We start from the raw sequence: 26,500 nt of genomic DNA, 5'->3' as shown, positions 1-26,500 counted from the left end.
ATGGCCACGTTCTCAAGGCTTAAGGTCCATACCGCCCTACCGTACCGTACCGTACTACCCTCCATCATCCTAATGTATCTCGACAGTTTTCGTTGGAGGTGGATGCCTCCTCTGTTGGTGCAGAGAGGTCACAAGGGCAAGGCAGTGGTATGTGGCTACTACTCTAAACTTTTCTGTTCCGCAGAGCGCAACTACTCGATTGGGGATCGCGGGTTACTGGCCATCAATTTTGCCCTGGAGAAGTGGAAACATCTACTAGAGGGCGCAGTTAATCCAGTCCTGGTATTTACTGACCACAAGAACCTCACCTATCTCCAGACAGCCAAACAACTGAACCCCCGTCAAGCCAGGTGGTCGCTGTTCTTTGCCCGGTTCCAGTTTGAGCTTCACTACCGCCCTGCCAACAAGAATGTGAGGGCAGATGCCTTCTCCAGGTCGTTCGAGAGGACACCATGGAGCCTCCATAAAATATCATTAATCCGTCCTGCATTATCTCTGTTAACCCTCTGCAAGTAAGAAACATCCCTCCGGGGAGGACTTTTGTGCACTTGGCAGACAGAAGTAGAATGCTTTGCTGGGGACACAGCTCCAGACTGGCAGGTCACGCGGGTGCCCGTAAAACCCGAGACCTGATTTCCCGTCAATTCTGGTGGCCCACACTGGCCAAAGACATCATGGACTTTGTCTCGTTCTGCACGTTGCGCGTGGCTAACAAGATTGCTCCCTCCAAGCCTGCTGGCCTTCTTCAGCCGCTGCCTGTGCCAAATGCTCCTTGGCAGCATATAGCAATGGACTTTGTCACAGACCTGCCTCCTTCTGCTGGATGCAGTGCGTGGACCGATTCTCAAAGATGGCTCATTTCATTACGCTAACCGGTCTACCTTCTGCTTCTCGACTGGCCGACCTCTTCATCCAACACATCTTTCTCCTGCATGGATTACCTCTGCATATCGTGTCGGATCGGGGGTTCAGTTCACCTCAAAATTTTGGAGAACCCTCTGCAAACTCCTTGATGTACTTAATTAATTCCTCCCCCTGTGTCCCCTATGTCCCAGGTGCCTGCATCTGACTCTGCATTCAGGGACTTCGTACAGATCTGGCAGCACACCCGATCCTCTATTCTGCTGGCGGTCAACCGCATGAAGCGAAAGGCAGATGCAAGGAGAAGAGAGCCATCCCAGTTTCTTCCAGGTACCAAGGTCTGGCTGTCCCCAAGGAATATCCGGCTGAGGGTGCCGTCGTGCAAATTCACTCCCGGATCAACCCGGTGTCTTATAAGCTTCGGCTGCCCTCTACCCTCAGAATCCCCAACTCCTTTCACGTGTCTCTTCTGAAGCCTGTGGTCTTGAACCGCTACTGTAAGACACTTAGCCCTGCAGTTGCCCCCAGCGGTTCTGCCGATGTATTCAAGGTCAAGGAGTTCTTGGACTTCAAGACGATAAGAGGAAAAGCTTTTTACTCGGTGGATTGGAAGGGGTTTAGTCCAGAAGAGAGGACCTGAGAGCCAGAGGAGAGCGTCAAGGCTCCTTCCCTCATTAATAAGTTCCTCTCTCCTTCTGGCCCCAAGAAGAGGGGGAATACTGTAACGTCCGCGGTCGCAGACTCCTATCATCCTGCAGACGTCTTCCTCCCCAGAGATGCCAGCACATGCGGCTGTCCTGTCCTGCAGTGACCACTAGGGTGCGTGCACTAGCTCATTCCTGGCTTTAATGGGCAAGAGCACACACATGTTTTAGATTGACTGATTGCTCCCATGATCACCCTGGACTATAAGAAGGGTCCTACCCCTTTCTTCATTGCCTGAGCTTTGTTTGTGTTATCCGTGTTAGTCTTTGCAAATAGTTCCTTAGTGTCTTCCAGTGTTCCTGTATCTGCTACCTGTATCCCGTGCTACCGTGTTCCTGTGCCTTAAAGAGTTGGAGTCGTGTTGTACCACCGATCTGTCTGCTGTGTTACACCACGCCTGGTGTCTGCTGCCAAGGTCCCAACTGAGCCTAGTCATCGCTACTGTCTGAACCACCACAGGTACTCTTGCTTGAAGTATAGACTTTACTTGGTACTCTGTATTGGCCAGCTGCTATACCGCTATGGAGGTACAGCCCAGTGGGTCCACATACCCACAGATCGTGACATAAGCTAAGCAGCAACACTCAATGTCAGGCAGCAGCTGCAAAAGCAAATAGGATTTTGGGGTGTATAATAAGAGAGATAAAAACTCGGGATTCAAATGTAATATTACCACTCTATAAATCCCTTGTAAGGCCACGTCTAGAATATGGATTCAGTTTTGGGCTCCACGTTATAAAAAGGACATAGGAGAACTGGAGAGGGTTCAAAGGTGGACAACGAGATTGTTACATGGGATGGGAGGTGTCGCTTACAATGAAAGGCTAGAAAAATTGGGCTTGTTCAGCTTGAAAAAAAGAAGTCTTAGAGGTGATCTTATTAATATGTATAAGTATACGTGTGGTCAATACAGAGAACTAGCACATGATCTATTCTCTCCAAGAACGCTACAAAGGACCAGGGGACACCCATTACGTGTGGAAGAAAGATGTTTCAGACATCAATATGGAAAAGGGTTCTTTACAGTTAGAGTGGTCAAGCTATGGAATGCCCTTCCCCAAGTGATAGTGATGGCAGATACTATGTCCGCATTTAAAAAAAGGCTAGATGATTATTTACGGATGAATGGCATTGAGGGTTATAGTAAATTAAGCAAAGAATGACCGGTAATTTATTGAGAAAGGTTGAACCTGATGGACCTATGTCTTTCAACCTATGTAACTAACTATGTAACTATGGTTATGCTATGGTTGCATTTAAATATTTTGTGTATTTCATAAACGTCTGCTGTGTTTACACCAATTTCAGGTTGTGGTCCATAATATGGGGTATTGGTGGGAGGTCAAAGACATCACAAACCTCAAACATACCTTAGTCATGATACTGTCTGCAGGGTTTGAGCGCAACATACAGCTTCTATGTGTCCAGGATAAATAGAAGCTGTATCTCAAAACATAAAACTTTTTTTTTTCTTTAAATAAAAAAACTATTTAAAAGCTGTTTTAAATCCTCTCATATGCTGTTTTATATAAAGAAAATGTGTTCAAAAGTTTACATAGCCTTTAAGTATATCCCGCCTAATCGAATAGTATGGGCGTAATCAACAGGCTGCAAGCCAGCGTGGTGCACTACATGTAACCATGTGACTGGCATTAGTGTGCAATGATCTTACTAAGCAGCCCTCCTCTCATAAATGATAGGTGTGGTAGTGGCTTTTCATCAGTATTTTGCAACTGTGTAATCTCCCTCTATGTAGCATTGTGGTTTGTCTGCATCCTGCTGGGAACTGGTGTGTGTACCTGCCCTCGTATCAGTAAGTATGGACTGTTTAGTGTTTTTAAGTAAATATATTTCCTTTTCAGTTATTTCCTTATAATATGAGTGTAGGGACTCACAAGACGATGAGGATCCTTGGTGCGGGTTGTGAGCTTGCGTGTTTTGGCCAAAATATCAACTTATAACTCAATTTTTTAATGGATATTTATTGTTTATCATGTATATACAGAAGATGCCCAGGTTATACCAGCATGCTCCATATCACTATATACAAGAAGAAGTATAACTTATACCATCTGTACATATATAATTATATACAGAAGATGCCCAGGTTATACCAGCATGCTCCATATCACTATATACAAGAAGATGTATAACTTATACCAGCTGTACATATATAATTATATAAAGAAGATACCCAGGTTATACCAGCATGCTCCATATCACTGTATACAAGAAGATGTATAACTTATACCAGCTGTACATATATAATTACATACAGAAGATACCCAGGTTATACCAGCATCTTCCATATCACTATATACAAGAAGATGTATAACTTATACCAGCTGTACATATATAATTATATACAGAAGATGCCCAGTTTATACGAGCATGCTCCATATCACTATATACAAGAAGATGTATAACTTATACCAGCTGTACATATATAATTACATACAGAAGATACCCAGGTTATTCCAGCATGCTCCATATCACTATATACAAGAAGGTGTATAACTTATACCAGCTGTACATATATAATTATATACCAGAAGATGTCCAGGTTATACCAGCATGCTCCAAATCACTATGTACAAGAAGATATATAACTTATACCAGCTGTACATATATAATTACATACAGAAGATACCCAGGTTATACCAGCATGCTCCATATCACTATATACAAGAAGATGTATAACTTATACCAGCTGTACATATATAATTACATACAGAAGATACCCAGGTTATACCAGCATGCTCCATATCACTATATACAAGAAGATGTATAACTTATACCAGCTGTACATACATAATTATATACAGAAGATACCCAGGTTATACCAGCATGCTCCAAATCACTATGTACAAGAAGATATATAACTTATACCAGCTGTACATATATAATTATATACAGAAGATACCCAGGTTATACCAGCATGCTCCTATATCACTATATACAAGAAGATGTATAATTAATACCAGCTGTACATATATAATTATATACAGAATATACCCAGGTTATACCAACATGCTCCATATCCCTATATACAAGAAGATGTATAACTTATGCCAGCTGTACATATATAATTATATGCAGAGGATACCCAGGTTATACCAGCATGCTCCAAATCACCATATACAAGAAGATGTATAACTTATACCAGCTGTACATATATAATTATACATAGAAGATACCCAGGTTATACCAGCATGCTCCATATCACTATATACAAGAAGATGTATAATTAATACCAGCTGTACATATATAATTATATACAGAATATACCCAGGTTATACCAGCATGCTCCATATCACTATATACAAGAAGATGTATAACTTATACCAGCTATACATATATAATTATAAACAGAATATAGCCAGGTTATACAAGCATGCTCCATATCACTATATACAAGAAGATGTATAACTTATACCAGCTGTACATATATAATTTATATACAGAAGATGCCCAGGTTATACCAACATGCTCCATATCCCTATATACAAGAAGATGTATAACTTATATCAGCTGTACATATATAATTATATACAGAAGATACTCAGGTTATACCAGCATGCTCCATATCACTATGTACAAGAAGATATATAACTTATACCAGCTGTACATATATAATTATATACAGAAGATACCCAGGTTATACCAGCATGCTCCATATCACTATGTACAAGAAGATATATAACTTATACCAGCTGTACATATATAATTATATACACAATATACCCAGTTTATACCAGCATGCTCCATATCACTATATACAAGATGATGTATAACTTATACCAGCTGTACATATATAATTATATACAGAAGATACCCAGGTTATACCAGCATGCTCCATATCACTATATACAAGAAGATGTCTAACTTATACCAGCTGTACATATATAATTATATACAGAAGATACTCAGGTTATACCAGCATGGTCCATATCACTATATACAAGATGATGTATAACTTATACCAGCTGTACATATATAATTATATACAGAAGATACCCAGGTTATACCAGCATGCTCCATATCACTATATACAAGAAGATGTCTAACTTATACCAGCTGTACATATATAATTATATACAGGAGATACCCAGGTTATACCAGCATGCTCCATATCACTATATACAAGAAGATGTATAACTTATACCAGCTGTACATATATAATTATATACAGGAGATACCCAGGTTATACCAGCATGCTCCATATCACCATATACAGGAAGATGTATAACTTACACCAGCTCTACATATATAATTATATACAGAAGATACCCAGGTTATACCAGCATGCTCCATATCACTATATACAAGAAGATGTGTACCATATACCAGCTGTACATATATAATTATATACAGAAGATGCCCAGGTTATATCAGCATGCTCCATATCACTATATACAAGATGATGTATAACTTATACCAGCTGTACATATATAATTATATACAGAAGATACCCAGGTTATACCAGCATGCTCCATATCACTATATACAAGAAGATGTGTACCATATACCAGCTGTACATATATAATTATATACAGAAGATACCCAGGTTATACCAGCATGCTCCATATCACTATGTACAAGAAGATATATAACTTATACCAGCTGTACATATATAATTATATACACAATATACCCAGTTTATACCAGCATGCTCCATATCACTATATACAAGATGATGTATAACTTATACCAGCTGTACATATATAATTATATACAGAAGATACCCAGGTTATACCAGCATGCTCCATATCACTATATACAAGAAGATGTCTAACTTATACCAGCTGTACATATATAATTATATACAGAAGATACTCAGGTTATACCAGCATGGTCCATATCACTATATACAAGATGATGTATAACTTATACCAGCTGTACATATATAATTATATACAGAAGATACCCAGGTTATACCAGCATGCTCCATATCACTATATACAAGAAGATGTCTAACTTATACCAGCTGTACATATATAATTATATACAGGAGATACCCAGGTTATACCAGCATGCTCCATATCACTATATACAAGAAGATGTATAACTTATACCAGCTGTACATATATAATTATATACAGGAGATACCCAGGTTATACCAGCATGCTCCATATCACCATATACAGGAAGATGTATAACTTACACCAGCTCTACATATATAATTATATACAGAAGATACCCAGGTTATACCAGCATGCTCCATATCACTATATACAAGAAGATGTGTACCATATACCAGCTGTACATATATAATTATATACAGAAGATGCCCAGGTTATATCAGCATGCTCCATATCACTATATACAAGATGATGTATAACTTATACCAGCTGTACATATATAATTATATACAGAAGATACCCAGGTTATACCAGCATGCTCCATATCACTATATACAAGAAGATGTGTACCATATACCAGCTGTACATATATAATTATATACAGAAGATGCCCAGGTTATATCAGCATGCTCCATATCACTATATACAAGATGATGTATAACTTATACCAGCTGTACATATATAATTATATACAGAAGATACCCAGGTTATACCAGCATGCTCCATATCACTATATACAAGATGATGTATAACTTACACCAGCTCTACATATATAATTATATACAGAAGATACCCAGGTTATACCAGCATGCTCCATATCACTATATACAAGAAGATGTATAACTTATACCAGCTGTACATATATAATTATATACAGGAGATACCCAGATTATACCAGCATGCTTCATATCACTATATACAAGAAGATGTATAACTTATACCAGCTGTACATATATAATTATATAAAGAAGATACCCAGGTTATACCAGCATGCTCCATATCACTATATACAAGAAGATGTATAACTTATACCAGCTGTACATATATAATTATATACAGGAGATACCCAGATTATACCAGCATGCTCCATATCACTATATACAAGAAGATGTATACCTTATACCAGCTGTACATATATAATTATATACAGGAGATACCCAGGTTATACCAGCATGCTTCATATCACTATATACAAGAAGATGTATAACATACAAGCTGTACATATATAATTTATATACAGAAGATGCCCAGGTTATACCAACATGCTTATATTTTGCATGGTGTCCAGGTCTACCAGCATGGCCTTGTATCTTTTCTATAGGTCTTTTTTACTATATGGTCCAGGGATATTTTATCCTTTTTAGTTGTCACCTTCAAAATTTTATTTCCGCACTAGATGACCTCTGTTTCTGCTACGACATTATATGAGCTCTGTCTGTACTATGGTTTATTGCAGTATTTCTCTGTACTACACAGGACGCTCCGTTAACTTCTCACTTACTGTATTTACATCATGGACGTGAAGCAGAAGTGGATCGCCGTGTTTTTGGGTTTTGTATGGATGGGAGGGGTAAGTACAAGCGTCACTTATATCATGATGTCTGTAGCTGTAGAATAACCCTGTATTTCTCTGTATTGACAAGTTTGGGGGATCTATAGTCATAGTGTTGTGGGAAGATCCCCCCTCCTGTATTTATCTGTAGGGACACCAATATATAAGGACTGAGTAGAGTCACTGGTATTTTTGGTCTGGGTGCAACTCTCGAAAGTGTTGTGAAGTCCGGCCGTAATAAAATGTAATATTTGTAGATCCGAGGTTCTCAGCCTGCAGTGATTACACCCCAAGGGCTGCACCCCATGTTTCTAGGGGGTCCTCACACTGTCCTCATGATGTATTTAATGTGCAGCAAAGTGTATGTGATGGTCTTTGGGGCACTTTGATGTAATTTATTTGAAAACACAAAACTTGTCTTCGAAACATTGAGAAACTCTAATGTAAGGATGTATTCACATAAGGCAGTTTTGACGCATTTTTAGTCACGTCGCCGAAAACCGCACACAAAAAAATGCACTTGTTTTTACCACGGCTTTCATGCGAACTGCAAATCATGGTAAAAACGCTTCCGTTTTTTTCAGTGTAGTTTTCGGGCGCGCGGCAAAAAATGCCAAATCCGCACATTGTGAATACACCCTGGAAGACACGTTATACACTTTACAGGCTATATTCACATGAGTGTGCCCGATTTGCATGCGCTAAAAATGCACCGTATTTTTATTTTTCTCAATTTCTTTAGCAACTGATGCGTGAAACACGGACAGCACACGGATGTCGTTCATGTGCTGTCCGTGTTTTTCACACACCCATAGACTTGATTGGGACACAAGGTCCGCAAAAACGGACCAATATAGGACATGCAGCGAGTTTCATGCAACAGACACTCGTTGCGTGGAAAGTCACGCATGTGTGAATAGCCCCATTGACTTTCATGGGTCCGTGTGCTGTCAGTTATTTAAATGGCCAGCACACTGACAAGTATTACGCTCATCTGAATGAGCTCTAAGGCCCTATTCAAAGAGGAGTTTTTTGGTGCTGATTTTGATGCGGAAACTGGGTCGGAATCAGCGCCAAAAAACTTCTGAAATCACCTCCCATTGAGGCAGAGACATTTTATTTTTCCCGGGGAAAAAAAGCAACATGTCCTGAAATCAATTGGAGGCCGAAAAAAAACACTGCGCTAATTTCAGTGCGTTTTTTTGTGGTGCTCTTTGCTCACAGTCCTTATTCAATAGCCACGGGTGAAAAACCTCCAAAAAATGCAGTGAAAACCGTAGCAAAAATGCGCAGGCAGGTCAAAATCTGCCCCAAAATTCATGAAGAAATTCTGAGGCAGATTTTTTTTGCCTGCAAAAAACTGTGTGAACAGGGCCTAAGGGTCCATTCACAATATGTTTACAGTACACATTGAATGGAGCAGACGGATTCCACTGCATAGGCATACAGCGTCATCCGTAGCCAATAGGCTCCCATGTTAACCCCTTGCCGACATTTGAAATACACTTACGTCATCATTGGCAAGGGTAAGTTTGGAGCGGACACACGGGCTGAGCCCGCTCCATACTAAGTCGGTGTCAGCTGTATGTTACAACCGACACTTCACTGCAACGAGTGGGATCCATAAGTTGAGCGTGTCGGCTGTATGTTACACTGCAACGAGCGGGATCCTAGCCCATTTATCCCCATAGATTCTGCAGTCATTAGCCACTGTGGCATCTAAGCCGTTAGAAAGGTAGGAGTGGCTCACTTTGATGTCCCATCGGTCCGCCCACAAGGTGATCGCGGGGTGTTGATGGTTGTCATGGCAGCCTGGGGGCCTAATGAAAGCCCCCAGGTCTGCCATCTTTGTGCTCATATTATTAGGGAGCCTGTCAAAATTACGATATCCTGCAATATATTAGTGTTGCAGTATATCATGCAAACGATCGCTGGTTCAGTTCCCCTAGGGGGGTTGGGGACGGACTAATAAAAGAATAAACCGTTAAATAGCAGCATTTTTTAACCCCTTCAGTACCAAGCTCCTTTTGGCCTTCAGGACCAGCCCAATTTTTTTCAAATCTGACATGTGTAACTTTATGGGGTAATAACTTTGGAATGCTTTTGCCTGTCCAAGCGATTCGGAGATTGTTTTCTCGTGACATATTGTACTTTACGTCTGCGAAAAAATGTGGTCGATAAATTCAGTATTTATTTGTGAAAAACACCAAGATTTAGAGAAAATTTGCAAAAAATTGAATTTTTCTAAATTTGAATGTATCTGCTTGTTAAACAGATAGTAATACCACACAAAATAGTTACTAATTAACATTTCCCATATGTCTACTTTATGTTTGCATCATTTTTTGAACATCCTTTTATTTTTCTAGGACGTTACAAGGCTTAGAACCTCGGCAGCAATTTGTCAAATTTTACGAAAACTTCAAAAGGCTATATTTTCAGGGATGAGTTCAATTCTGAAGTGGCTTTGAGGACCTTATATATTAGAGAGTCCCCAAAAAACACACCATTTTGAAAACTGCACCCCTCAAAGTATTCAAAACAGCATTCACTAAGTGTTTTAACCCTTTAGACGTTTCACAGGAATTAAAGCAAAGTAGAGGTGAAATTTACAAATGTTACTTTTTTTGCCAGAATTCATTTGTAATACATTTTTTTCCTGTAACACAGAAGGTTTTACCCGAGAAATGCCTCTCAATATTTATTGCCCAGATTCTGCAGATTTTAGAAATATCCCACATGTGGCCCTATTGTGCGCATGGACTGAATCATTGGTCTCAGAAGCAAAGGAGCACACAGTGGATTTTGGGGCCTCCTTTTTATTAGAATATATTTTAGGCACCATGTAAGGTTTGAAGAGGTCTTGTGGTGCCAAAACAGTGGAAACCACTAAATGTGACCCCATTTTGGAAACAACACCCCTCAAGGAATTCATTTATGTTTGTTGTTACCATTTTGACCCCACAGTTTTTACACAGCACGTATTTGAATTGGGCTGTGAAATTAAAAAAATGACATTTTTTCCAATAAAATGTAACTTTTCATCAACATTTCTTATTTTCACAGGGAACAAAATACCCCATTTTGTTGCCCAATTTCTCCTGAGTGCAGCAATACCCCATTTGTGGTGATAAACTGCTGTTTGGGCCCATGGGAGGGCTCAGAAGGGAAGGAGCGCTGTGTGTTCTTTGGAGTCCAGATTTTGCTGGATTGGTTTTCGGGTGCCATGTCGCATTTGCAGAGCCCCAGAGGCATCAAAGCAATGGAAACCCACCAGAAGTGACTCCATTTTGGAAACTACACCCTCAAGGAATTAATTTATTGGTGTTGTGACCATTTAGACCCCACAGTTTTTTCACAGAATTTATTTGAATTGGGCTGTGAATTAACAAAAATTTAATTTTTTTCCAATGAGATGTCGTTTTCGCTCAAAATTCCAAATTTTCACAAGGAATAAAATACCCCATTTTGTTGCCCAATTTGTCCTGAGTGCGGCAATATCCCCTTTGTGGTGATAAACTGCCATTTGGGCCCATGGCTCAGAAGGAAAGGACCACCATTTGGCCTACTGGGGATTTTCTGGTGCGAAGTCATGTATGGTACCAGTACAGTTGAAACCCCCGAGAAATGACCCCGTTTTAAAAATTACACCCTTAATGCATTCATCTAGAGGTGGTGAGCATTTTGACCGGAGACATACACCCCATAAACTGTAATGTGGGTTCTCACGGGTATGGCAATACCCTCAATGTGGCTGTTAACAGCTGCCTGGGCACACAGCAGGGCTCAGAGGGGAAAGACGAGGGGGGATTAGCTGTGCGGAGTGCATCAGGGTAAGTAAAACTGGGGTAGATTAAAAATCAAGGGATGTATGATACATTTTAAAACACTCTTTCATACAGAGCTCTGGTTTTTCGGGACACGTGTCACATTGAGATATTGTGTCCTCCCTTATCCTCCTCTTATAGCAGACTTTGGACCTCTTTTGACTTTTTCCCTTCTTGCCAGTTTGGGGAACTTCTCCTGTAAAGTGTTGCCCTGGTACGATGCGTGTGGTCCCGCTTCCAGAAGTACTGGGTGCCCCCCCTTCTTGGTCCCTAAAGATTAGGTACTTGATAACAACCTCTTGAAATTCCAGGAAAGTTCCCATCTGGCCTGTACATCGACGTAGCACGTACACATTGTACAAAGCCATCTGTATGAGGTGCCCGGCCAGCTTCTTATACCACACCGCATGGCGCTGTAGGGCTTCAGGATTTGATCTGACAAGTCCAGCTCTTCCATGTACCTATTGTAGTCCAGGATGCAGTCTGGTTTGGGGGTCTCTGTACTGGTACCTCGTTCTGGTACATGGGTACTGGTGTGGCCATGTATTGTTGTCAATATTCTGCAGTTTTGAGAAATATCCCACATGTGGCCCTAGTGCGGTAATGGACTGAATCACCGGCCTCCGAAGTAAAGGAGCACCTAGTGGATTTTGAGGCCTCTTTTTTATTAGTCGCCATGTCCGGTTTAAAGAGGTCTTGTGGTGCCAAAACAGTGGAAACCCGCCAAAAGTGACCCTATTTTGGAAACTAGACCCCTTGAGGAATCCATTGTAGTTTTCTTGGGGTGCATGCAGCATTTTGATCAGGTTTTATTCTATTTTTAAGAGGCGTGGTGACTAAAAAACAGCAATTCTACTATTGGTTTTTATTCTATTTTTTTACAGCGTTCACCGTGCGCTATAAATGACATATTCACTTTATTCTGCGTGGCGATACGATTACGGCGATACCAGATGTTTATAGTTTTTTTATGTCTTGTGGCGTTTGCACAATAAAATACGTTTTGTAAACAATCATTTTCTTTTTGTGTTACCTTATTCTAAGAGCCAGAACTTTTATATTTTTCCATCAAAAAAGACGTGCGAGGACTTGTTTTTTGCGTAACGAACTGTAGTATTTTTAGGTACATGCGACTTTTTGATCTCTTTTTATTCCATTTTTAGGAGGTGAAGTGAAATTGTGATTCTGGTATGGTGTATTATTATTTTTCTTTTATGGCGTTCACCGCGCGGGATAAATAATGAAACAATTTTGTAGTTAAGGTAGTTACGGACGCGGCGATACCAATTATGTATAGTTTATTTGTTTATTTTTATTAATAATAAAGGACTGATAAGGGAAAAAGGGGGATTTTTACTTTTAAAACTTTTATTTTCTTATTTTTACACAACTTCCTTTTTTTTTACTTTGTCCCACTAGGGGACTCGAGGGCAGGAGGCCCTGATCGCTATTCTAATACACTACACTATATGAGTAGTGCAGTGTATTAGAGCTGTAAGCTACTCTGTCAGGACCCACTAGGCTTCCGTCGATGGCGTAGCCGGAGTCCATTGTTAGGACTCTGGTTGCCATCGCCGTCCGCTATCATGTAGCAGGCCGTCTATGGCGGTTTAACGCCTAAGAAGCCGTGATCGCTATTGAACGCGGCTTCTGAGGAGTTAATTTGCGGGGACCACTGCGATCGGTCCCTGCAGACAGAGCTGTGATAGCCTGCTGTCGGAAACAGCAGCTATCACAGCTCATGAACGCGCCCCGCGCGAACGGCGCTGTGTTTCATCCATGACGTACTATTATGTCATGGAGCGCGAACGATGCAGTTACCATGACATAATAGAATGTCCTGGAGCGTTAAGGAGGCCTTTGTCACGTAACCATAATCCATGGCCTATAAACAACCTGACCTGGTCAAAGATACCACCCTATCCTCAACTAGCTACCCACAATGCATCACTCTGCTCTTAATATTCGTGTTGGCTCAGATACTGACTGGATGATCGGTTCATGCAACATTATTTATATTCTCCTTTCCAACACAAGGGTACTGTGTCACTTCTGCCATTCCATTAGATTGTAAGCTCTAATGGGCAGTCTCCTCTCTCCTGGAGATTAATTACCTCAAGCAGAGTGGAATAGATTGGCGCTATATAAAGATTAACCCCTTCCCGCCACAGCCCTTTTTCAGATTTTCATTTTCGTTTTTTCCTCCCCATCTTCCAGAAGCCATAACTTTTTTATTTTTCCATCGATCTAGTCCTATGAGGACTTGATTTTTGCAGGACGAGTTGTAGTTTTTCGTAGTACCATTTATTGTGCATATAATGTACTAGGAAACAGAAAAAAATATATTTGTGGGGTAGAAAATGAAAAAAACAGCGATTGCTCCATTGTTTTCTGCGCGTCGTTTTTATAGAATTCACTGTGTAATTAAAGCAACATGTTAACTTTATTCTGCGGGTCAATACGATTACGGCGATACCAAATATATAGAGTTTTTTCTATATTTTACTACTTTTACAAGTAAAAACCTAAGTGTCAAAAATAAAATAGATTTTGTGTCGCCAAATAACTTTTTTTTATTTTTCCGTCGATTAAGTGGTATGAGGGCTTATTTTTTGCGGGATAAGCTGCAGTTTTTAATAATACCATTTTGAGGTACATTCGACATTTGGATTACTTTTTATTTCATTTTTTGTGGGAGATGAGGTGACCAAAAAAATTGAGATTCTGACGTTTACAATTTTTTTTTTTGTGGCGGGTTAAATAATAATATATTCTAATAGTTCAGACTTTTACGGATGCGGCGATACCAATTATGTTTGTTTATTTTTTACTATGCACTAGGGAGAAATTGGGAAAAGGGGAGTTTTTTGAACTCCTAATTTTTGTTAATTTTTTTACGTAAAAAAAACCCTTTATATTACTAATTTTTAATTTTTTTATTAGTCCCCCTAGGGGATTTCAACCAGCGATCGTTAGATCGATTGCACGATAAACGGCAATACTAATGTATTGCAGTATATCGCGATTCTGACAGGCAACTATTAAGCCCTGCCGGAGGCAGCACTTAATAGGAGTACAAAGATGGCGGACCTGGGGGCCTTCATTAGGCCCCAGGCAGCCATAGCAACCATTGCCACCCCCCTGCTATTGCGTTGCGGAGGGTGCGATGAGCTGTTAGAGGGGGTCGCCCCCCTCTTTCTAGCGATTTAAATGCTGCGGTCGCTATTGATCCCGCTAGTTACTATGAAGGGTAGGCTGTAATATACAGCTGAAACCGGCATCATATGGAGCGGGGTCACTCCGTGAGCCCGTTCTATACTTCCCCCTACCCGACTTTGGCGTATGGATACGTCAAATGTCAGGAAGGGGTTAATATTGTTATGAAAAAAGTGATTTTTCACCTAATCAATATCCATTTCCAACAATCCGATCGGGGGCGGATGTGTCCTATGTGAAGCTACACGGGGGCCCTTTAGCTAACAGGACTGTTTCTTATAACACATACATCAATGTTCAGGCTCGTTCCTAAGGCCCAGTTCACACAGTTTCTTGTCGCTGATTTTGACGCTGAAACCGCATCGGAATCCGTGCCAAAAAACTGCCGCTTTCAGCCACCCATGGAAAAAAAAAAGCAGCATGCCCTTTCTTGCCGCGGTTCTGCCTCTAACCTCCCATTGAAATCAATAGGAGGCAGAAAAAACCTCTGGTTCTCATTTCCAAGTGTTTTTCGTGACATTTTTTTCCCCGTGGCCCTTGCACTACTTCAATGGCCGTGGGTGAAAAGCATTGCGTAAACCGCGGCAAAAAAGCGCCGGCGGGTCAAAATCTGCCTCAAAATTCCTAAGGGCGGGTTCACACATGGCGGAATTTCACTTAAATTCCGCTGCGGACACTCCGCAGCGTTAATCCGCAGCGGAGCCGTTTCACCATTGACTTTCACTTTAATTTAGCAGTGTTCGTTTACACGATGCGTACAATTCCGCTGCGGAGCATAGGCTGCGGAGCGGAATTTGGTGTCCGCAGCATGCTCTGTCTGTTGCGGAGCAGTGGCGGACTCATGGCGGAATTTCTCCATTGACTTCAATGGAGATTCAAAGTTCCGCAATGAAGTCCGCAGCTGTCATGCACATGTCATGTGTGCTGCGGATGCGTCTTGCTTTTTTAACTTGACATTTCTTCATTCTGGCTGGACCTATGTATTTCTAGGTCTACAGCCAGACTGAGGAAGTCAATGGGGCTCCCGTAATGACGGGAGCGTTGCTAGGAGACGTCAGTAAATAGTCACTGTCCAGGGTGCTGAAAGAGTTAAGCGATCGGCAGTAACTGTTTCTGCACCCGGGACAGTGACTACCGATCCCAATATACATGTATCTGTAAAAAAAAATGAAGTTCGTACTTACCGAGAACTCCCTGTTTCTGTCTCCAGTCCGGCCTCCCAGGATGACGTTTCAGTGTAAGTGACGGCTGCAGCCAATCACAGGCCAAGCACAGGCTGCAGCGGTCACATGGACTGGCGCGTCATCCAGGGAGGTCGGGCTGGATGCCGAAGGAGGGACGCGTCATAAAGACAACGGGCGGTAAGTATGAATTTCTTTTACTTTCACTAGGGAAAGTGCTGTCCCTTCTCTCTATCCTGCACTGATAGGGAGAAGGGAAGCACTTTTCCCGCAGTCCGCAGCAGCTAGTCCGCATCAATTTTCTGCACATTTTGTGCAGATCCGCAGCCGTAATCCGCAACCCGGATTAGGTGCGGCATTGATGCGGACAGTTGCGGAGGAATTCCGCCATGTGTGGTCATGCCCTAAAGGAATTCTGAGGCAGATTTTTTCTGTCTACAAAAAAACTCACTGTGAACAGGGCATAATACTCTCTTTGTATTCCTCAAACGAATGTGGTCACTCTTTTTGTCATTTGGTCCTGACCCGGAAAATATTGCTGTTTTACATTGTTTATTCTAACACATATTTGATAGATAGGTAGATGGTTAGATAGAAAAAGATATGTGATATAATTTTTTTTATAATCTGTTTTTATAGCTCGATATATTGAAGATGCATAGTTAATACATACATTTTTATTATTGATGTTTTTAGTTTTTCAGGTTCCTAAAGATTGATTCTGTGAAGAAATATAAACCGCCCCTAAGTCGCACACTCTTAATATGAGCACCGCCCACACCACAACGGCCTCTCCGGGCACAATTAACCCCAAATTCAAAAATCTTTTAAAACTGATTGATTGGCCTGGACCCCCAACTTCTGTCAGACACTTTAACATCTCCACCAGTCCCACAAAATCTACTTACTATCTGTTGGGACCATGGAAAGTATATAGAATTGGGGAGGAACTGGAAGTGATCATCACGGCTCGGGATCACAATGGTCAACCAAAGCAATATGGTGGAGACTACTTTCGTCCAAAGCTTCACTCGCCAGCACTAAAGGCCGGGGTGACCGGACAAGTGAAGGACTATAATAATGGCAGCTACTTGATCACATTCCTTCTTTCATGGCCGGGAGAAGCTCAAGTGCTGATCAGACTCATTCATTCTAGTGAAGCTGTTGATATTCTGAAGAAAAAAAGAGAAGATTCTCCAGGAAAGGTAAAGTGTGAAGATCTCAGCAGATTAACAATCATGGGGGCAAAATAGAAAGTGGAGGTGGGAGGGTTCTTTCTATAATACTTCACTCTATGTACAGGTATATAACTACTAGAATACTGCCCCCTATATACAAGGATATAACTACTATAATACTGCTCCTATATACAAGAATCTAACTACTATAATACTGCTCCTATATACAAGAATATAACTACTATAATACTGCTCCTATATACAAGAATCTAACTACTATAATACTGCTCCTATATACAAGAATATAACTACTATAATACTGTCTCCTATGTACAAGAATATAACTACTATAATACTGCTCCTATGTACAAGAATACAACTACTATAATACTGCTCCTATATACAAGAATATACCTACTATAATACTGCCCCCTATATACAAGAATATAACTACTATAATACTGCCACTATATACAAGAATATAACTACTATAATACTGCCCTCTATATACAAGAATATAACTACTATAATACTGCCCCTATATACAAGAATATAACTACTATAATACTGCCCCTATATACAAGAATATAACTACTATAATACTGCCCACTTTATACAAGAATATAACTACTATAATACTGCTCCCTATATACAAGAATATAACTACTATAATACTGCCCCCTATATACAAGAATATAACTACTATAATACTGCTCCCTATATACAAGAATATAACTACTATAATACTGCCCCCTATATACAAGAATATAACTACTATAATACTGCTCCTATATACAAGATTATAACTAGAATAATACTGCCCCCTATGTACAAGACTATAACTACTATAATACTGCCCCTATATACAAGAACATAACTACTATAATACTGCCCCTATATACAAGACTATAACTAGTATAATACTGCTCCTATATACAAGACTATAACTACTATAATACTGTCGGGAGTCAGATGGGGATTTTGAGCGAGAGCTATTAAGAATAGATGGTTAATATGAAGAAGATGCAGGGGACCATCCCCCAATAAAAAAGAAACCTTGCACTGCAGAAACCCCAGTACCGTTAGATATGAGAGAGAGTGGAGGTCCGGTCCTTCTTTCTGGTCACTGGCTGTGGAGCCTTATGCCGGAGTCCCTATACTGTTTAACACCAATGATGTGACAGTACATAGGTTAACGGAGGTGATTATGGGACGGTGTCTGGTTCTAGAAGTTACAATCCACGGTAGAAAGCTCAGACTCATTAATATCTATGGCCCACAGACAGTGACTGACAGGATCCAGCTTTTAATGATGTGAAACAATACGTCTTTACCTCTGTTCCTGTGGTGATGGCAGCGGATTTCAATGTCACGAGGACATCAGGTGACAGATCCTCTTATAGAGCAGTGACCAGGGACTTGAAGGTCCTAAATAAAATGATCTTGCAGGCAGGTTTGAGTGATGTCTTCACACAGGGTGGTAGGAAGCCAAAATTCACATATTTTTGAGCTGTCAGGAACAGTAGGATTGATTTGGCTATTATCAACACTACAGAGATGGTTACTGGGATGAGTGAAAAAGTGGTCCCTTATTCAGACCATATGGCACTGTGTTTCTACTTGGGAACCACTAAACGGCCAGATATTGGTAGGGGGCTATGGAAACTTAATTCTAGTCTCTTAGACGATAGTCATGTGCAGAGTTGTATTGTCTCCCTTTTGCAAAGTCAATTGGAGAGAGTAGATTTTTATGATGGTGCTGCTGACTGGTGGGAGGATGTCAAGAAGGACATTGCATCGCTCTTAACGAGACTGTCAATTAATAGAGGCAGGAGTAAGTACAGCAAGTATCTGAAGCTGCGTAGGGAACTAGAGTCCCTTTATTCAGAGCATAAAGATTATAGAGCAAAGATTGATAGATTGAAATCTGAGATCAGGCAGTATCAGTACAGTAGATACACGTCTCTGCTTCTGGAGAGGGATTTATGGGCGTTTAGGGACGCCTGATCCTTTTGAAACTTTCCAAGATCAAGTAAAAAACAGGTTGGTCACAGGTTTCGCGGACTCCCAGGGTGTTCTTCAGGAATCTCGGGAGGGTATTCTGGGTGTGGTGAAATCTTACTATTCTGTCTCGTTTCGAAAAAAGGTATTGGGTAAAGACAAAATGACTCTATTCTTAAGGGCAACTCCAAGCCCTGATACTGCTAATGTGCATTTTTCACCCTTGACAGCAGAATTGACAGTGGAGGAAGTTATGGAGGCTATTAACAGCTTGCATCAAAAGAAGGCACCAGGTCCGGACGGTATAACAGACGAATTTTATAAGAAATTTAAAAACCTCTTAGCTCCAATTCTTGTGAATGTGTACAAAAGCTGCCTAGAAAACCACCTGATGCCTTCCTCCATGAGAGTGTCTTCGTTGATTTTGCTGTCTAAGGGTAAAGGCCCTGGTGACATCAAGAACTGGAGGCCAATTGCCCTCTTGAATGTCGATAGGAAGATTTTAGCAAAAATTCTGTTTTCTAGATTGGTCTGTTTGTCTCCAGCACCGTTGGCAGGCTTCCAGTTTGGCACAGTAAAAGGGCGGAACATCTCTGGGACCGTTATCTCCATCATGTTTGAGAGATGTCAAGCTCTTAGGAGTGGGAGATATGTTGTTGCTCTAGACCAGGCTAAAGCCTTCGACAGAGTAGATCATGATTATCTATGGGCCACTTTGTTAAAGTATGGTATTCTGGGACAATTTATTGATTGGCTGAAAACTTTGTATGTTGAGGCAGAGAGCTTTCCTTTGATCAATGGCTGGCAGGGAGACTCTTTCGGGGTTGAGGCAGGGGTGAGACAGGGTTGCCCGTTGAGTCCACTTCTGTATGTTTTTGCCATAGACCCGTTTCTGAGGTTACTGCAGCAGTGTAATTTTCGTGGCGTACCGATCCCGTGTTGCTCACCCCTGAGTGTTGTTGACTACGTGGATGATCTGAAGGTAGTGATATCTGAGCCTCGTGAGGTGCAGATTTTGTCTGTAGCCATCAGAAGCTACTCTGAGGCCTCTGGGTCTCTGGTAAAACTTGAGAAGAGTGAAGCTTTCGAGGTATTACATAGTGATCCAGACTTTGATCTGGCACAATTTGCGAAAGACTCCACCAATATTAAAATTCTGGGAATTAAATTTGGGAGGGATGATAATGCCAAACTAAATAGGAAGCCGGAAATGCAAGGGTTCAGCGATGGAGAAACTGGAGGCTGACCTATAGAGAGAGGGTTAAAATATTGAAGACTTACCTGGTCCCCATCTTCTTGTATGTTTCTGTAATTTTTCCTTTGCCAGAATCTTTCTCCGCTAGGCTCTTTAGCCTGTTCTTCCAACTTTTTTAGGGGAACAGGTTGAACCCAGTAAAAAGAGGGATTACTTATCTACAGAGAAGAGAGGGTGGGTTTGGTATGTTGAATCCAAGGGTTCTCGTTGACTCCTTGTTTCTTAAAACAAATTTTGGTAACCTAGACGTAAACAACAGTGCCCTGTGGGTAAACAGTATCTGGGATTGGATATTGCCTTTTGCAGAGTCTTGGATACGGGGTGGCAGTCTCAAAAGGGGGCGATTGACACAAGACTTCCTTCCCCAGTATCTGGGTTATGGTCTTAGATGTCTGAGGAGATGGGGAATAGACAAGTCCTATATTGAGAGTAAGACTAGGAGAGATCTATACTTAAGCGTATGTAGGACTTTCTGTTATTTACAGCCAGCGCTTAAAGATTGTACAACTACAACCTTACAGGAAAGTCTGAGGTTTCTCAATGGAGCAAGACTCCCGGTTAAACTTTCTGATATTGCGTGGCTGTCATTGCATGGGAAACTTTACGATAAAGGGAATCTAAAATATTTGAGTGTGTCAGATCGGAAGTGTCCCTTGGGTTGTCAACAGGAGGAGACAATGGAGCATTTTATAATAGAGTGCTGGGGAGGACGAAATATATGGCGAGAAATATCCTGCAAGTTAAAAATCCCAAGGTTACGGTTTCTAAAATACTCAGAAATAATTTATGGTGTACCATCTAAGTAAATAACATTGACTGGGGGACCTTGTATCTTATCTTTAATGTGATCAAATATTACCAGTGGCATACAAGAACCAGAGTGTGCATCTATAATGAGCCATTTCATTATATGTCAGCCGTGAACCTGATAATGTCAGAATTAAGGTGGATCAAATCCTTAGAAATTGAGAAAAATGGGAAAAACATAATATTATGGAAGAATGTACATATGGAATAATGCTAGGTTTTCTGTATAATGCAAACTTGTTGTTGGCCCCCCCCCCTCTTCCTTTTTAACAGCAATGGTCTCCTGTTAAGTTAAAGTTATTTTCTAGTTTATTTATTTTTCCTGGTCATGTATGAGTTCTGTTAAATTATCATTGTTTTGGACATTCTGATGGATTGTTATATTTCTGTTTGTTTTTTACAAATAAAAATCGCCCCGTATATACAAGAATATAACTACTATAATACTGCCCTCTATGTACAAGAATATAACTACTATAATACTGCCCCTATATACAAGAATATAACTACTATAATACTGCCCCTATATACAAGAATATAACTACTATAATACTGCTCCTATATACAAGAATATAACTACTATAATACTGCTTCCGATGTACAACAATATAACTACTATAATACTGCCCCTATATACAAGAATATAACTACTATAATACTGCCCCTATATACAAGAATATAACTACTATATTACTGCCTCCTATAAACAAGAATATAACTACTATAATACTGCCCCCTATATACAAGAATATAACTACTATAATACTGCTCCTATATACAGGAATATAACTACTATCATACTGCCCCCTATATACAAGAATATAACTACTATATTACTGCTCCTATATACAAGAATATAACTACTATAACACTGCTCCTATATACAAGAATATAACTACTATAATACTGCTCCTACATACAAGAATATAACTACTATAATACTACTTCCTATATACAAGAATATAACTACTATAATACTGCTCCTATATACAAGAATATAACTACTATAATACTGCCCCCTATATACAAGAATATAACTACTATAATACTACTTCCTATATACAAGAATATAACTACTATAATACTGTCCCCTATATACAAGAATATATCTACTATAATACTGCTCCTATATACAAGAATATAACTACTATAATACTGCCTCCGATGTACAACAATATAACTACTATAATACTGCCCCTATATACAAGAATATAACTACTATAATACTGCCCCCTATATACAAGAATATAACTACTATAATACTACTTCCTATATACAAGAATATAACTACTATAATACTGCTCCTATATACAAGAATATAACTACTATAATACTGCCTCCGATGTACAACAATATAACTACTATAATACTGCCCCTATATACAAGAATATAACTACTATAATACTGCCCCTATGTACAAGAATATAACTACTATAATACTACTTCCTATATACAAGAATATAACTACTATAATACTGCTCCTATATACAAGAATATATCTACTATAATACTGCTCCTATATACAAGAATATAACTACTATAATACTGCCTCCGATGTACAAGAATATAACTACTATAATACTGCCCCCTATATACAAGAATATAACTACTATAATACTGCCCCTATATACAAGAATATAACTACTATAATACTGCCCCTATATACAAGAATATAACTACTATAATACTGCCCCCTATATACCAGAATATAACTACTATAATACTGCTCCTATATACAAGAATATAACTACTATAATACTGCTCCTATATACAAGAATATTACTAATTTCCTGATCGTCCGTCGGCAGCACACAAATGAGATATTATCTCCCTGGGTGTAATTAGAAGAGAACAGGTTAACAAGCAATAACCAATTAACTATTAATGCAAGGACCTGCCATATACGGCCTAGAGAAACCCCACTTAATTGTATTTTTATTTCTCTTCAAGTTTAGAAGATTACAGGTAGGACTCCTTTGGAGTTCTTATTTAGTTCTTTCTTCCTTCCTTCTTTATCTATCATGCCGGGCTGTATACCAGAAGAGTTTCAGGTCCCTCATCCCGAAGAGCCATTATGCCCCCTTGTTTTTTTATTTCTTTGATTTAATGTAAAGTCGATGACTGTGCTGCATTTGCTGCACCTGTGTGTGTCGTACTGGCATATTGGACACACTCATACAGCACCAGTGTCCTACTTAGGCAGCCGTACATGGTTTTCCCTTCTCTATGCACTTCATGGGAATCGTGCAAAGAAGGTGCCGGTGTTTGACCATCTGACTCCAGGCAAAGACGGTGCGTGTACGATCTCGCTTCTCCTGAGATTACGCCATCTAAGGTAATCCCTTGCTTGTTTTTCCGTATTGCGCATGCGGGACTTAGTTGCAGTCTGGGCTTGGTCGCGCGCATACATGGGATTTTCAGAGGAGATTTAAACTTTGGCGCTAAGTGTTTGATTACGCCATTGCCTAAGCAGCAGAATCCTCGGTTCCTGAAATGTGAGTAGTGTCCCTATGGGAGTCTGATGGTCATCTGTGGGAAAATGTTTATGTATTTAATGTGGGTACTATACATTATAAACAGCAGTTGTTGCTCTTTTTTTTTATTTTTACCAAAACTCTTAGTTTCTACTTGCTGAGTTTGGTTTTCTGGGCTCTATTTCCACTTCTATGTTGCATGTTGATTGCAGGTGTTGCCTTATTATCCTAATGGCTCTCTCTCTGTTTTCTGCTAGATGTCCTCCTCCAGACATGTCAGTGGAAAAAGAGAAAATCTATACATAGAATATGTGAAAAATGCAGCCAGCCCGTCTGAAGATGCAGCATTAAATATATGTTCTATATGTTGTGACACCGAGGAACAGGATCCTCAGAGGAGTGAAGCCCAATCCTTCTTGTCTTGGTTTAAAAAGCAACTTTCTTCCACATTTGAAGGGGTTAAATCTTCTCATAAAAAGAGGAAGCATTACCCAGCCAGAGCAACAGCCTCATCATCCTCTAGTGTATCCCCATCATCTGAGGGGAATATATTTCTATTGATGAAGACTCTGATGATCCTGAGGATCTTTTTCTTCTCAAGAAAGAGAATTTGCCCCCTCTCATTAGAGCGGTAAAAGCCACTATAGTCTAAAAAAGACCCAAAGAATAAGTCTAAAAAATGACCCAAAGGATAAGTCTAAAAAAGACCCAAAGCATAAGTCTAAAAAAGACCCAAAGGATAAGTCTAAAAAAGACCCAAAGGATAAGTCTAAAAAAGACCCAAAGGATAAGTCTAAAAAAGACCCAAAGGATAAGTCTAAAAAAGACCAGCTCTTTTACTTTCTCATCACTAAAGATAAAGGTCTTCCTGGCCACTCTGTCCTCACTGTATGTTTGCAGAGAGAATGGGCCAAGGCTGGAAAAAGATTTGAACAAAGTGTAATGTTTAAATTCACCTATAAAATGGATTCTCATTATGTGGATCAGTAGGACTCTGTACCAAAAATAGATTTACCAGTTGTCAAGCGCTCTAAAAAATCCATATTCCCATTAGAAGATTCTACCCTGCTTCCAGACCCTATGGACATGAAGGCTGATGGGTTATTAAAAAAAAATCCTATTTATCTGCAGCTGCTTCATGTAAAGTGGCTTTCTGTGCAGTTCCAGTGGCTAGAGCCGTACGTGTGTGGTTAAGTCAGTTAACCCAAGATTTAGATGATGGGGTGCCTAGAGATGACATTTTGGAGTCAATACCTCTCATTAAAAATGCGTCTGAATTCCTTTGTGATGCTCCACTTGATATTATTAAAAATTAATCTAAAGCAATATCTTCCGCTAATTCAGCCAGAAGGGCCCTATTGCTAAAACTCTGGAACGGGCATATTCCTGCCAAGACAAATTTTTGTAATTTACCTTTTCAGTCAGGTAATCTGTTTGGTCCACAGTTGAAAGAGATTTTAAAAGCACTTGCGGATGGAAAGGTCACTCCTTTCCTCAAACGTAAAGACCTAATCCCAGTTTTAGGTCCTTTTGTTTTCAAAGAAAGAGGTCCCCAAAATTCAGAAAGAATTCTAGATTCCAGAATAAGCAGTGGGGTTTCAGACCTCGCCAAGACAACCCGGGTAACTTCAAAAAGAAACAGAACCCAAAACCCAATGGTTTATGACGCCAGAGCTGTAAAAGTGTAGGTGGGAGGAAGACTACATCGTTTTTCGTCCATTTGGTCAAAGACCTCCTCAGACGAGTGGGTGTCCTCCACAATCCAAAGGGGGTACTTACTAGAATTCAAATGCTTCCCACCGGACAAATATTTCATCAATCAAGCAATTCCAGTATTGATGAATCTTGTTCAAGAGTTTATAGACAAAGGAGCCTTGGAATTAGTCCCATCCAAACAAAAAGGGAAAGCAATATATTCCAGAATTTTTCTTGTCCCAAAACCGGAAAAAAAAATGGAGCCTAATTATAGATCTTACATATCTAAACAAATTCTTGACAAAAAAGAAATTCAGATGGAAACTATTCGATCTGTCCTTGCCATTCTTCAAAAAGACAGTTTTATGGCACCCATAGATCTAACAGATGCATATCTACATGTTCCCATCTTACAAAGCCACTGGAAATATCTCAGGATAGCCATCCAGAACAAGTCACAAACTTTTCACTACCAATTCAAGTGTCTCCCGTTCGGCATCACCTCAGCACCTCGGGTGTTCACCAAAGTTCTCAGCTCTTCGTCTCCAAGGGGGTAACAGTGATTCCATTTCTAGACGACTGTCTGATTGTCTCCCCCTCCAAAGAAGATCTAATTCTCCATCTTCAAGTGACTCTTAGAGCTCTGAAAGATCATGGATTCCTGATCAATCAGGAGAAATCCCAACTCACTCCAGTCCAGGAGATAAAGTTCTTAGGGTTCCTGATCAACTCCCAATTTATGTCCCTAAGATTATCTGTAGAAAGGAGAAGGAGAATTGTGACAGAAGTGACTCACTTAATCTCAGACCGCAGAGTCTCTATCCGGTCATCCATGAGGGTACTGGGGCTGTTAACATCATCCATAGACATAGTTCCCTGGGCCAGA

At 40.1% G+C, this 26,500-nt stretch overlaps 1 pseudogene; it reads left to right on the top strand.

Moving 5' to 3' along the window:
- LOC142750563 (NXPE family member 3-like) overlaps positions 1 to 26,500 on the top strand; it is an 84,120-nt pseudogene that overhangs the window by 11,837 nt on the left and 45,783 nt on the right.

The sequence above is a fragment of the Rhinoderma darwinii genome, chromosome 3 (assembly GCF_050947455.1).
Source record: "Rhinoderma darwinii isolate aRhiDar2 chromosome 3, aRhiDar2.hap1, whole genome shotgun sequence".
Taxonomy (NCBI): Eukaryota; Metazoa; Chordata; class Amphibia; order Anura; family Rhinodermatidae; genus Rhinoderma; species Rhinoderma darwinii.
The sequence above is the reverse complement of the archived record's forward strand: the minus strand, read 5'-3'. Positions and strand labels throughout refer to the sequence as shown.